The following is a 14753-nucleotide window of genomic DNA, read 5'->3' as shown; positions in this document are numbered from 1 at the left end:
CATACACATATATAACTGTATATGTATATGTATTCTTTTATTTTTTTCATCTACTTCAGTCTTTTGCCTGCAGCCATGTTGAAGCATTGCCTTTAGTCAGACAATTCGACCTCAGGACTTATTCTTTGTACTTATTCTATAAGCCTCTTTTGCCAAACTGCTAAGTTACAGGGACGTTAACACACCAGCATCGGTTGTCGAGTAACAGTGGGGGGACAATCACAGACACAGAAATACATACATACATATATATGTGATATATATGATGGGCTTCTTTCAGTTTCCATCTACCAAATCCACTCACAAGGCTTTGGTCAGCTCAAGGCTATAGTAGTAGACACTTTCCTAAGGTCCCACACAGTGGGACCGAACCCAGAACTATGTGGTCGGTACACAAGCTACTTACCACAAGCCACTCCAATCCCTATGCATATATATACATATATATATATATATATATATATATATATATATATATATATATATATATATATATATATGCTTGTATGTGTGTGTGTGTGTGTGTGAATGTGTTTACATGTATCTGTGTGTGTATGTTTTCATGAGTCTATGTGCATATGTCACACTGAATGTCAGAGTAAAATGATTAACCATAAGGAATTAATTGTCACAATGAACCCAGTGGTACTGAACTTTTCCAAACCACCCACCTAATCTATACAGTAGATTTACTTTCTAATTGCTTCACTGATTTACATGCAATAATAGTAATAGCAATAGTTATAACCATTTTCCAGTCGACACAACAAAATCAGGAATTCTTTTAGTTTCGACTGAACACAATTTTCATACAGAGTAGAAGGTAGGAATTATTTTCATATTTCCAATATTCAAAATTCTTATTTGTGTCATTGTTCAGCTTAAGGTTAGCTGTAATTGAGTAGGTTTATGATCAAAAGCAATACACTTATGACCTGTTCCTCATATATTAACTATCAGTATATCTAGAATTATATTTTCCTATCTAATGTGACTGTTTTGCATTGTATTTTTTATAAGACAGCAAGGTATGGGTGAAAAGAGATGTGGTCGTTATTTCTAGCAAATTGAATGAACACATTGTGGCTTCCCTGTTTGGATTAATTCAATCTTGTTTTTATGATAAATAAATTTTATAATTACCAGATATATTTAAACATGCAGTAATAAATGGACATATGAATACTCACACACACATTATGCATACATACTTACATATGTATGCAGGTACCTACATACATACATGCATACGTCCGTCACTAATATATATTTTTTAACAAGCTCATTAGCTAATCATGACACCAGTGCCTATTCTGGCACTGCTACCCTATATATCATTGGTGTTTTCCTATATATCTCAAGTGGTCGAGTGTCCATCATTGATGAGAGGAAGGAGGGTTGAAATTACATGATCAAGTGGTCTCAGCACTGGGGATGGCAAGGATTTGTCTCCCCATCAGTAATAAAAAGAAGAGTGCATTTTGCACCAGAAGTCAATATGAGAGTTTTTCTCGTGATATCTATCACAGTACAGTTTGTTCTAACAGAACATCCGCATTTAAGTGAGGAAGGAAGAAACGATGTGTGGATGATACTTACATACACACACAATTATATATATCATAAAGTTGCAGGTATAGCTATGTGGTTAATAAGCTTACTTCAAAACCATATGGCTTCAGGTTCAGTCCCACTGCAAATCAGCTTGTTCTTTAACTATAATCTTCATCTGTAAACCTCATATAGGATTTTAAACCAATGCTTAACTTCAGTTTCATAGCATGAAGTGGATGACAAGCAGGTTACCTTATCTTTCACAGTTACTTTTCCCATATGACACAATAATTATTTCTGACAGATAGGTGAAATGAACAAAGTATAGTCAAACGTTAAAGAAACACATCGAAATGCCTGCAGTCATTTCGAACTCACAACCTTAGTATTGGTAGTCTAATGGTAAATCTAATTGGTTAATCTAAACAATAGACGCAGGAGTGGCTGTGTGGTAAGTAGCTTGCTTACCAACCACATGGTTCCGGGTTCAGTCCCACTGCGTGGCACCTTGGGCAAGTGTTTTCTACTATAGCCTCGGGCCGACCAAAGCCTTGTGAGTGGATTTGGTAGATGGAAACTGAAAGAAGCCCGTCGTATATATATGTATATGTATATATATATATGTATGTGTGTTTGTGTGTCTGTGTTTGTTCCCCCACCATCGCTTGACAACCGATGCTGGTGTGTTTATGTCCCCGTAACCTAGCGGTTCAGCAAAATGAGACAGATAGAATAAGTACTAGGCTTACAAAGAATAAGTCCTGGGGTTGATTTTCTCGACTAAAGGCAGTGCTCCAGCATGACTGCAGTCAAATGACTGAAACAAGTAAAAGAGAGTAAAGAGTAATGTCTTATTTTCTTGACCATCTCATCAATATAAGAAGCCAGAATATCACTGCTTGCTTTTTTCTTTACCGTTACAAATTGAGCTCAATGTTGCTACAAGCTTGTAAATCACTCCTATATTCCATAATACTGTTGCAATTCATAACAGAATTTCATTATGCTTTACTACTAATATTCAACCAAGCAGGCTGGATCATTCATTGGCATCACAGGGAGGCTGCAGAGAATGTGGACCTCACTAGGTGATACTATCACAGGAGATGACACAAAAAGGGGTTTTATATGAAAAGTGATATGTGAAATGTAAATCTAAACGATAAATATAATGACTAAACTTGCAAGTTATATATAGCTCCTGAAGCTACAATGTATAGCTCCCAGGAAAATATTGGGTTTCAATGTTATTTTACCTAAAACGCATTTCCCTAGAAATGCTAGAACAGATATATGACTCTCTCTCTTTTTCTCTCACTCTCTTTCAATATATAATTGGATGTGCATATCTGTACATACTTATCATAAATATAACTGTAGATATATATATGTTGGGACTTCGCTTGGCCCTGCCAGGATTTTGAAACCTAATCCATTTGCTTGTTGGTAGTGTGGAAGTTATGCTCTGCTGGTAGAGACAGAAAGAGTAAGGATTACACTCTGCTGACAGAGAGGAAGAAAGGATGAAGATGGCAGTATCCATTTTTGATCCTGACCAAAAGGTGCTGTTTGTTCATCAACTGAAGAGAAATGTTGCTCCTGGCCATGGCTGACACGAACATGTATTCAATGCCAGTCGGTTAGACCAAAGAAGAGAAGGAAATGGTCTCTGTTATGTAGTCTATGGTCAGGATGTGAGTCAAATCTTAAACAAAGGACTGTGTGGCACCTTGGGCAAGCGTCTTCAACTATAGCCTGCCTCAGACTGACCAAAGCTTTTTGAGTGAATTTGGTAAAAATCCATTGCATATGTTTGTTTGTGTGTGTGTGTGTGTGTGTGTGTGTGTGTGCATGCATGCACGTGCATGTGTCTGTGTTTGTCCCCTACCACTGCTTGACAACCAGTGTTGGTTTGTTTACGTCCCTGTAATTTAGCTGTTCAGCAAAAGAGATTGACCAATAAAATAAGTTGCAGGCTTAACAAAAACAAAAAAAAAAGTAGAGGGGTCAATTCATTTGACTAAAAATTCTCCAAGGCAGTGCCCCAGCATGGCCACAGTCTAATGACTGAAACAAGTAAAAGATAAAAGATGATCAAATGGTGGTGGTGGTGGTGGTGGTGGTGGATAATGATTGTGATGGTGATGGTGAGCAAAAGGAGGCAAATTGTACTGATAACAATCATATTTAGTACTTGATAAACAAATGATCAAATAAATAAGAATTATAACACTGTCCCAAAGCTAAATATATGTTTAGTTGTATTTAAATTACCTGTTTTGTAAGATGCCTGGAGTCAGGATTTATGATTTTGAAGACACTGATAATGATTTCATATTGATGATGATGATGTTGACAATCACAAAGATGATGACAATTATGATGATGATGGTATTCATGATAATAACAACACTGACAAAAACGGTGGTGGTGGTGGTGGTGGTGGTGGTGGTAAGAACAGTGGGGACCGTGGTTGTAGCAGCAGTAGAGACTATGGAAGTGAAGAGAATGATGCTGAGGTGGTGGTGATAATGATGATGATGAATGTGGTAGAGACAAAGGAGGAGGAAAGAGATGATAATAATAGTTGTGGCTTTAGAAAGCAGAATTTTGTTTAGAAAGAGGAACATTATATTGTTTCTGCTTAAGACCAGATCAGCTCTGAATAAGCAGGCTTTGTGACCATATGTGCTCTGGCTGAGATCATCAAATTTTATTCAGATATGATGCTGTCAAAATTACAATATATATATATATATATATATAATGCAGTGTAGACAAAAGCATATGATTTACAGAAGATTTTGCTGCTATTTCCAGCAGGTCAAGTGACTTGCATTCATAGTGAAAATGATGTTGAGAATACTGATGCAGAAGATGAAGGGCATTAATGCTAACAATGGAAAAATACAATTCTGCCATGATGATGACAATGATGATGATGATAATGATCATCAACATCGTTATCCTTGTCATCACCATCATCATCATTTTGCACTCCTTTCCAATGGTGTTGTTGGCTGCCAAAGAATTCTTTTCTCACACTGATGCACATGTCCAGAGCATCTGTACATTATTACATCACATGGAATATTTGTTGTTTATTGACAACCATCCTATGCCTTTTAATTCAGGTTCTTTAGAGTTAACTTTCATTTCAGTATCAGAATTCTCCCTTGAGTTTGGATTAATAATGCATGTTTTTACATTTTAATTTTATAACTGGGATCAAACTGTGCAAAGTTTCAAGGAAGATGTCAACTACAAATTGCCTTTTCATTTTCTATTTTCAATTGCTCTGAAAGAAATTATCTCCCTTTGACAATATGAAGTCACACTCCCTTGCTTAATAATGTAAAACACTAGAAACCTTAATATGTAGTTGCAAAGAGGGTAGAAGAGCTGTAAGTTTTGAAGTAATTGTTCACAAATATTCTTCTCTTTAATGATTTTGGAAGGAATGTTCATATCTGCAAGGCAGCTGACCTCTAAGACTAAACAGAATGTTTTTTGTTTTCATCATGTTGCATTTTTATTTGATAGGAGTGAAATGGGAATGTTCAACCAATATTCCTTACACAGATATTTATGTAAGTATTCAATAACAGAGGTGGTGTCAAGGTTTGTCTCAGGGAAGTCTTTACTGCAGATGACATTGTATAGTCTTTTTGCAACAACTCCATGTTGCAGTGGGAGATAGCCTTAATGACATTTTGCAGCAGCAGCTGATCACGTGTGTGTGTGTGTGTGTGTGTGTGTGTGTACTTTTGATACTGGAAATAAAAACGCCTTTTGGAACATTTTGAAGAAACTTGGGTGTTCTGATAAATTTGTCTCTGTGCTGAGATGAAAGTATGTGTCAGCATGAGTGGTAAACTCACAGATTCAATTTTGATTGAAAATTGTGTTAAGCAAAGAGATATACCAGCACCAACTCTATTCACATTGTACTTTGCTATGATTTCTTGATGGCTTTTGTAGGTAGTTTAAATTGGTTGTACATCAGATAATGAATGAGTAGGATGTTGAATATTAGATTGTTTGGTGCCAAAACAAAGTCTTTCTCATTACTAGTACATGAATTCCTGTATGCTGACGACTGTGATCTTCTTGCCCAATCCCAAAGTGTCATACAGTATTTTATGAACTTCTTCTCAACAGCATGCAGTGCACTGAGTCTAACAATCAGCCTAAAACAGGTAACCATAATGTACCAAGCTGCATTAAAGCAAAGCCTACTCTGGACCGAATATATATGTGTATAAACAGAAGATGCACATTGTGGATAAAATGCATATTTAGACAGAACTGTGAACATGACATACTCTTGATGTTGAAATCTCCATCTAAACCAAAGAAGCCAGTGATGTATTTGGAAAATTGAATAGATGTTTATGGTCTCAGCATAGAATTTTAATTGAGAGAAATTTGAAAATCTACAATACTTGTGTTTTGTTTTCATTGTCATATGCATGTGAAACCTGGGTTGCTCGTGGGAAACATAGGAAAAGATTGGAGGGATTTCACCAAGTGTCTCTGCAGTATACTGGGTATCCAATGGCAAAAGGTAGGTGAAGTGCTCAAATGCTGTCAGTCTACTTGTTCAGAGTACATTGCAGAGCGTTCTGAGTCTCTAGTAATTCAGCACCAATTACAATGGAGTGTTTTATGTTGTCAGGGTAGAAGATGATTGGAACCCTAAACAATTTCTGTGTGGTGAGTTAATCCAGAGTAAAAGAGCAGCATGCAAACCAAAATTACAGTAGAAGGACTGCATGAAGAGTACACTGGAGAAATTCAAAATTTTGGATGGGAAAATAAAAGGGAAAACCTTGCTCTAAAATATTCATCATGAAGTAAAGTAGTGCATGATAGAAAGAGGGAATTTGAACAAAATCATATCAAGCATGGAAAACTCAAGAGCGATGTTTGTAAACATTTTGATGTTAATTTACCTTATTATGTTGGTGCACCACAATTGAACATGTAATGAATGAGACATATCTGCCAAAGTAAGGTAGATCTTAGAAGTTATCAGAGAAACCACACACACACACAGAAACAGTTAACTATGCACTATATATCATCTCTACGTGTGGATAATGTAGAAAAAATGCTCATCAGGAGATGGACTGAAACATCATACAAAGGCTCACCAAAAAATATTGTCACACCTACTAGAAGAGGTGCCCATCATTTCCACTTGTGTACAAAGTAGTGTAAGTCCCTAACAGAATGGAAAAAGCATATAAGTGCTACTCATATTTAGCCCTTTAGCATTCAGATTACTTTGTCAAATGTAATACTTATTTATTAACATTGTTTTGAATTAATCATGTTATTATCTTGTGACTTTGAGATTTTAATGATGTGATTGTATATTTTTAGAATGACATTCTAGAGTATGCATGAGAAGCCAGATCCAGTCAGCTTGGATATAAAACAGGTAGAATATTTTGGCGAGATATGACCAGTTTCAATGCTAAATTGTTAAAAGAACAATCAAGTAATAACATTACTCAGAATCAAGTTACCTGTATATATGTATGTATGTATATATGATAAAGATAATGTCTATTAATGGATCATCGAGATATCAATATAGACTTAGTCTTCATATGATGCATCAGAAGTAAATCAACCCTGGCAGAATTCATGATTTTTCGTAGCTCTGTAAAATAAGAGGGAATTGCTGGTGTGAGTCATAAAAGAATTTAAGCTGTTCAACCAGGAAGTAAAACTAGATTTCACATTTCTTTTGTGAAAAGCTTTACCAGCATTCAGCAGCACTAAATCACATATGTTTATATAAATATATATAATTTAGAACATACAGATCAGATTTTCTTTCTTTTTTTTCTTCTTTTTGCAATTAATACATATATACCTTGAATAAGTAAACATTTAGAAAAAAAATTAATATCTTTCTTGGTTACTTGTAAAATAACAAAATCAATATATTTAAATAAATAAGACTAAAATTTAATCATACATTTTTTAGTGCAAATAAATTCTACCAAAGTTAAATGATGATATCTATTCAAGCTTTAATATCATTAGTTTACTTATAAAGAAAAACATCTCTTCGTTTCTGGTTTTCTCTGCTTAACTTCCTTAATTTTTTCAAGTGTTTATCATCCTGTTTCCAATTTCTTTATCTAAACTTTCCACCTGCTTTGATAATATTATTTTGGGATAAGAAGAAGAAAAAGAAATCTCCAGAATTTCAATGACGGCAGGAGTGCAATTGAGTTTATACAATTTGTGATCTAAAGACAAAAATAAAAGAAGCAGCATGTTTCCTTTAATTTTAGTCCTACCCTACTGCTTCTATACATACATACATACATACATACATACATACATACATACATACATACATACTTCCATATTTATATGTCTACATGTATATAGATAGATACAAATATACATATTTATATGCATATATATGTGTGTGTGTGTGTATATTTATATATATACAATTATACATATATATATATATATATATATATGCATGTGTGTGTATATAATAAATTAGTAAAAATAAAAAATTAATTTATTATTAAACAGTGAGTCATGGAATATGACTAATTAAAAACGTTGCTTATCTTGTAATAATCAAGTCACAGGTTCAAAACTGATATTAAATGTTTGAATGAAAAATTCATTGTTCTTTAAGTAATTTATTACTTGATCTATGTAACATCTGGTTCACCTAGCGAAAACTTGACTCTACTTCACAAGAAAATAGACACTGCTCTTAATATATGGTGGAGTGATTGCCATTATACAAAAATGACATTGAAGCATAAGAAAACAGCTGCTTTGGAAACTAAAAAAGAATTGCTTGAATATTTAAAACTCAACAAAGAAATGTGTTCATTCATTTCTTGTGATTCAATGAACACAGAGTTAAGACTAAGATTCTCTGTGATGTTGGTGAGCAATAGTTGATTGAATTTAATTTAAATAGGTTTAGTCTTTGTTTTTGCTTTTTCCACCACACACAGGTGCAGGTGTGGCTGTGTGATAAGAAGTTTGCTTCCCAACCATATAGTTCCAGGTTCGGTCCACTGCATGGCACCTTGAGCAAATGTCTACTATAGTCTTGGACCAACCAAAGCCTTTTGAGTGGATTTGGTACATGAAAACTGAAAGAAGTCTTTCATTCCATCTTTCTTTACATTTTTAGTTGGAATTTTGACAAGGATGACTTTGCCTTTCATCCTTTCAAAGTCAATAAGATAAGTACCAGTTGAGTACTGGTGTCAATGTAATCAACTTGCCCTTTCCCCTCAATATTGATGGTCTTATGCCAAAATTTGAAATCTATATAAAACCTAAATTTTTTTAAACTTTTCATGAGAAGCAAATCAGGAATGTTTTGTTTGATCTCCTGTGGACCATGAAGCCTAAAAAATTTAGAATTACTTCTTATGGGGTGGTTCAACTTGCTAGAAATAGAGTCACATTTCCCTCAGATCACATCCTGCCATTTAAAAAAAGGCATGATACATTGCACGAGGTAGCCCCAGATATATAGGAAAAAAAAAGGACAGAATGGTCACCACTAGAACACTTTTAATTATAGGGTCTGCTCAGTCAGGGCTGATCTGGATCTAAACAACAAGACCAACTACACAACAATAACTTGCCTTGATAAACTGGGATCATTTTTAATAATGGCTGTTCACAGAAGCACAATGAAGCACCACTACTTACTGCAGATTTGAACTCACTTTCTATGAGTTTGTAGCCTAAGAAGGCAAATTGTACTGGAACATAATCCAGACTTCGTAGTATTTTGTTTTTAACAATTTAGTCAGTGAGGAAGGTTAATATTCATGATACCACCTATTTTTTTTTCGGAGTCTGAGATTGGTGGGGAAAAAAGGAAGACCTTATCATTGAATAGGAGAGCTTATCCAAATACTTGCAGCAGAGAACCCTGCTAAAGGTACCCAAGAAGCAGGTGGTGGTGGTGGTGGTGGTGGTAATCATATTTCACCTCATTTATTGATGTTGTTTAACACCAGGTTATCTCTGACTTATAACACTCATGATCAAAGACATTCCAACCATGATCATCCTATCCTCGTTTCAGGTAGAGTATATTTAAGACAATATTATTTACTTCCCCTTTCCTTGAAGGAAGGAGTAACAAATGGCTATTTCTACAATCTTCAAGAAAATAGAGTATAGTTGAGGCAGATTTGGTTGATATATCCAGCAAATTGAGTAACCATATGGATGACTGTACACTCTTTAGGATAGTTTTTGTCCATAAAAGAATTTGAAGCCAGCAGTATAAACTAATGGGACAGTTATTAATTACACAACACCTCTAAATGTAGTGATCATGTTCCAAAGATGAGAGAATTTAATCTACTTCTTCCAGAAATCCATCTAAAATAGTCCATTCTATTCAATTCATGGCTGCTCATGCTGTTAATTAAAGCAATGTTGGAAGGAAGTAGAATAAAGCAGTACATTTAAATATCTAACCCCATTGTCAATCTGACATAGAAACTACAAGACAACACACTAATATTCATTGGCTGACAGAAGTTCTGTGACTGAAGTAGGTAACTAGTTCTTTAATTTGGGTTGTCTTCCTTTTCATGTTTTATAATTTCAAATCGACTCTTGCTAACAAAAACTCTTTGCTTAAACTCTGAAATGAGGAAATGTTGATTGTGAAAAAGAAGCTCTCACGGCATCCTGTATTGAACTCTTTATAGTAGAAGACATAGATTTGTTGACCACCTAGCTGTAACTTAATTTCCTTTCTGGACTCACCATTGTCCACCACACACTGGAGTTACTTTTGGTTGACTTGATAAGATATCAGACTGTTGTCCAAAGCAATGGTTGGTACTTAATCTTAGTAAGGTAGGGTCAGATCCTGCAGTACTCAATGTCTCTCTTTCTCTATTTTTATTTATTTATTTATTTATTTATTTATTTATTTATTTATTTATTTATTTGTGCAAACTTCATTATTAAGCTCTGATTGATTTGATAAGGAGGATATGAATTAGCTATTTCCCCTTTTGTCTTCTTTTCAGGAGACATCAGCAGTTTGAGATTTCTGAATAAATCTTTTGTTACATAGTCCAGTATATCCATGACAATGGATATAAATTGAGAATTTATACATATCATACAAAAGCTATTGTTTTGCAGATAGTTTATCATATATATGTATGTGTGTGTGTGTATATATATATATATATATATATATATATATATATATATATATATTTCTCCTTCTCTGCAACTTTATGCAATATTTCTAACACTACTGACCACTAAAATAAGGCATAAATTTCTTTGTTGTTTGAACAGGTGGTGTGCCCTGATGGCAGTTATTGTAAGGGAGATAATCACTTCTAGATTAATCAATAGTGAAATTAGAAGTCTAAATTTTAAATCTGAGAGTAAACAAAGACACACAGAATATAGAGTTAATATTTTTTTTTACTTATTGAAGAATATCTTAAATTCTGTTTGTCATAGGTAGCCACGTATAGCACTGGCCCATTTTCCTGTAGCAAAATTGAGCTTTCTATTGGAATGCCCCGAAAATATTCCTTATTATCAAAGATATTTAACAACCAGTTAGATATAGAAACTAAAACTCCTTAAAAACCACATCCTTCATCTTAAAAAGGGAAACATTGCAGAATGTGAGCCTATATACACAGTATCCAAAACGAGAGAGAGAGAGAGAGAGAGAACAGGATAATCATGACTAGATTGCCTTCTAGTCACAGGTTTGCCACATCAGAGCTGATCATGGGTTAAACAACAACATAACCATGGCTGGTGGATCTAACCAGTCACCCAGTTATATGACACCACCCGATCCTTTAATGCTTTTAGCAGAGTCCACTCTGTTATTTATATTCAGGTCAAGTCTCCAATCAAAGAATAACTTTTTCCATTCCTCTCACCTGTTTTGGAAGTCCTAAATAGCAGTCTTTTCTCTTCTGACTAAAATTTTGTTTTTATCTTTTAGCGTATCCTGTTTTTTGTTTTTTAATCCTTTTATCTTTTACTCAGGAAGAAAGGTCATGCTTACGACCCTTTACAGAACTTCTGAGATTAATAGGAGAGTGGAGAAGAAAGTGTTCTCACACTAGAGACCTGGCCCTAATGCTTGCAACAGAGTGGACACTACCAAAAATTACCCAAGGTACCAAGTGGTGGTGTTAAATTAGGTGGCTGATTAAATCTATCTCCCACATAGACTCTGACAAGATTTGAATTCAGAATACAAAGAACCGCAACAAATACTGCAAGACATCTAGTCTGGCATTATTATAGTTCTGCCAAAGGCAGTGAGCTGGCAGAATTGTTAGTATGCTGGACGAAATACTTGGTGATATTTTGTCTGTCTACATTCTGAGTTCAAATTCAGCCAAGGTCGACTTTGTCTTTCATCCTTTCAGTGTTCATAGATTAAGTACCAATGAAATATTAGGATCGATGTAACCAACTAGTCCTCGCCATGCAAAATTTCAGACCTTGTGCCTTTAGTAGAAAGGGTTATTATACTTCTGGCAATCTACCAAATTGAATTAGTACTTTTTTTTATCAACTCTGAAAAGACGAAAGGCAAAGTTTCATCTCAACAGGATTTGAATTCAGATCACAGATACAGAAGAAACAGAGCAAGGCTTTCTATCCAACATATTTCATTAATAATCCATTCTTGCATATACTGCATATCTTGTAGATTTCATTTCTAATAATGTACACCCTCTGATGGGTCAGGTTGAATACACAAATATGCCCCTGTATGCTACTTTCCTGTAAAATTTAGCAGAGATGGAGCCATGCTCTGATTTTGAGTTCATAGTCAAGCACAAACAAGGAACCAGTGTCATAGAGGTACTTCACTTCAAATTTTATATGTTCATCAATATTATTGAAATTATCGTTTCAAAGGCCTCCTCATGAGAGAATGTTAATATAACTGCTTTAGCTTCATAGCTCCAGATATTCATAAACTGTTAACTACAAAAAAAAAAAAAAGACTACACCTTCCAGTTTGAGGTGTCCATTTCCAAACAAGTTTCTGAACTGCCGATGGAGTGGGGGGGGGGATGTCAAGCTTGTCAGGCTTAGTGGCCATCACATGTATGAACCAGTTAGAATGCATAGCACTCAATGTCTGTCCCTCCTGTACCTTTTCACCAGGAGTGTGGATGATAGCTTTATATTGGTTTCAAATTTTGTCACAAGGCCAGCAAGTTTAGGGGAGGTGATAAGTTGATTACATCAACCCCAGTGTTCAACTAGTATTTATTTCATCAACTCCAAAAGGATGAAAGGAAAAGTCAGATAAAATTTGAACTCCGAATGTAAAGACAGATGAAATGCCGGTAAGCATTTTGCCAAGCAAGTTAACAATTCTGCCAGCTCACTGCCCTACGATGGCAGCCTTATATTAACATTAACTAGCCATTTTTTTCTGCTTTTGTTTTTTCAATCTCCTTATAAAGAAGGAACAGGTTTCTAACATAGAAATGAAGCACCATTGCTGGAATTTAGATACCAACAATATCACTTTTAAATGTTCACTTTTACAGAAGTTTTGCATATTTTTGCTATTCCACATACAGATTGTATTTACTAGTGCATACTGACTGGCTACTTTGTTGAAAAACTCCAAGTTCTTGTGATTACAACTTAGACATTAGTCACGTAACCAGATGCACCAACAATTGTAAGTGCAAATTTCAGTTTATAATCTGCAAAGACAAGATGTAACTTTTGATACAGTTGTCTATAAATATTCTCTTTCTCACTGATTTTGACAGAAATGTTCACATCTGCAGGGCAGCTGACCTCTATAACTGTACGCAATTTTTCTTTTATGTCTCAAACAAGTATAGCAGGCATGTTTTGTTGGTTGGCTGGTTGGTTGGTTGGTTGGTTAGTTGGTTGGTATGTATGTATGTTTTATATGTATGTATATATGTATTCATGTATGTATGCATGTGTGCATGTATGTTTTTATGTATGCATATATGTTTTATATATATATTCATATATGTATTCATGTATGTATACGTGTGTATATATGTTTGTATGTATACATGTTTGTATGTGTGCTTGTATGTATGTATGCATGCATGCATGTATGTGTGTGTGTATATGTATTTAAATGTGTGTATGTTATATGTATTTGTTAAATGTACTTGATCACTAGTATATTCACACTCACTTTTTAACTTAAATCTCATTTTCTTTCACATTATTTCAAACAGCACTCTAAATCATTATTCAATCATTTTATTTTCAACTTCAATCTTTAATTATTATCATTTCCTTTTAATCTTTCTCAGTCCTTATTTCTTTTCCTTTACAACAATTGTGGACAGCCTAATATTGGTCTGTCGCCTGCTCCATTCTCTTACTTTTTAGTATTTTATTCATCTCACAAAGTTATGTCCAGCATATTATGGGCCAATATACAGGCCTAAGTCTTTTATCTTTTATTTGTTTGAGTCATCAAACTGTGGCCATGCTGGAACATTGCCTTGAAGAGTTTAGTCAAATGAGTGAAACACAGTACTTTCAGTACTTTTCTTTTTAAAGTTTGGTACTTTGCATATCAGTCTTTTTTGCCAAATTCCTAAGTTATATCATTTGTGTGGTGAGGGAAAAGCAGAAACACAAAGACACACAAACATAAAAACTGTCTAACCCATGCCAGCATGGAAAACAGACATTAAAGGATGATGATGATGATGATGATGACTATACACACACACATACACACACACACACACACACACACACACATGCACACACACACACTCACATTATATCTCTTTACTCTTTTACTTGTTTCAGTTGTTTGACAGCAGCCATGCTGGAGCACCGCCTTTAGTCGAGCAAATCAACCCCAGGACTTATTCTTTGGAAGCCTAGTACTTATTCTATCGGTCTCTTTTGCTGAACCGCTAAGTTACAGGGACGTAAACACTCCAACATCGGTTGTCAAGCGATGTTGGGGGGACAAACACAGACACACATACATACACATATATATACATATATACAACGGGCTTCTTTCAGTTTCTGTCTACCAAATCCACTCACAAGGCTTTGGTCGGCTCGAGGCTATAGTAGAAGACACTTGCCCAAGGTGTCATGCAGTGGGACTGAACCCAGAACCATGTGGT

The 14753-nt window shown here is 34.9% G+C and overlaps 1 protein-coding gene across 1 annotated transcript in view; it reads left to right on the top strand.

Moving 5' to 3' along the window:
* The first annotated feature begins 717 nt into the window (after window positions 1–717).
* The window catches only part of LOC106874363 (uncharacterized), a 607119-nt gene continuing 593083 nt past the window's right edge, over window positions 718–14753 (top strand). Inside the window, exon 1 of the mRNA XM_014922075.2 lies at window positions 718–823. The gene's annotated coding sequence lies outside the window, so the exon portion shown is untranslated. The remainder of the gene's footprint in view (window positions 824–14753) is intronic.

Source organism: Octopus bimaculoides, chromosome 1 (assembly GCF_001194135.2).
Source record: "Octopus bimaculoides isolate UCB-OBI-ISO-001 chromosome 1, ASM119413v2, whole genome shotgun sequence".
NCBI lineage: Eukaryota > Metazoa > Mollusca > Cephalopoda > Octopoda > Octopodidae > Octopus > Octopus bimaculoides.
This window is presented reverse-complemented; position numbering and strand designations above follow the sequence as displayed.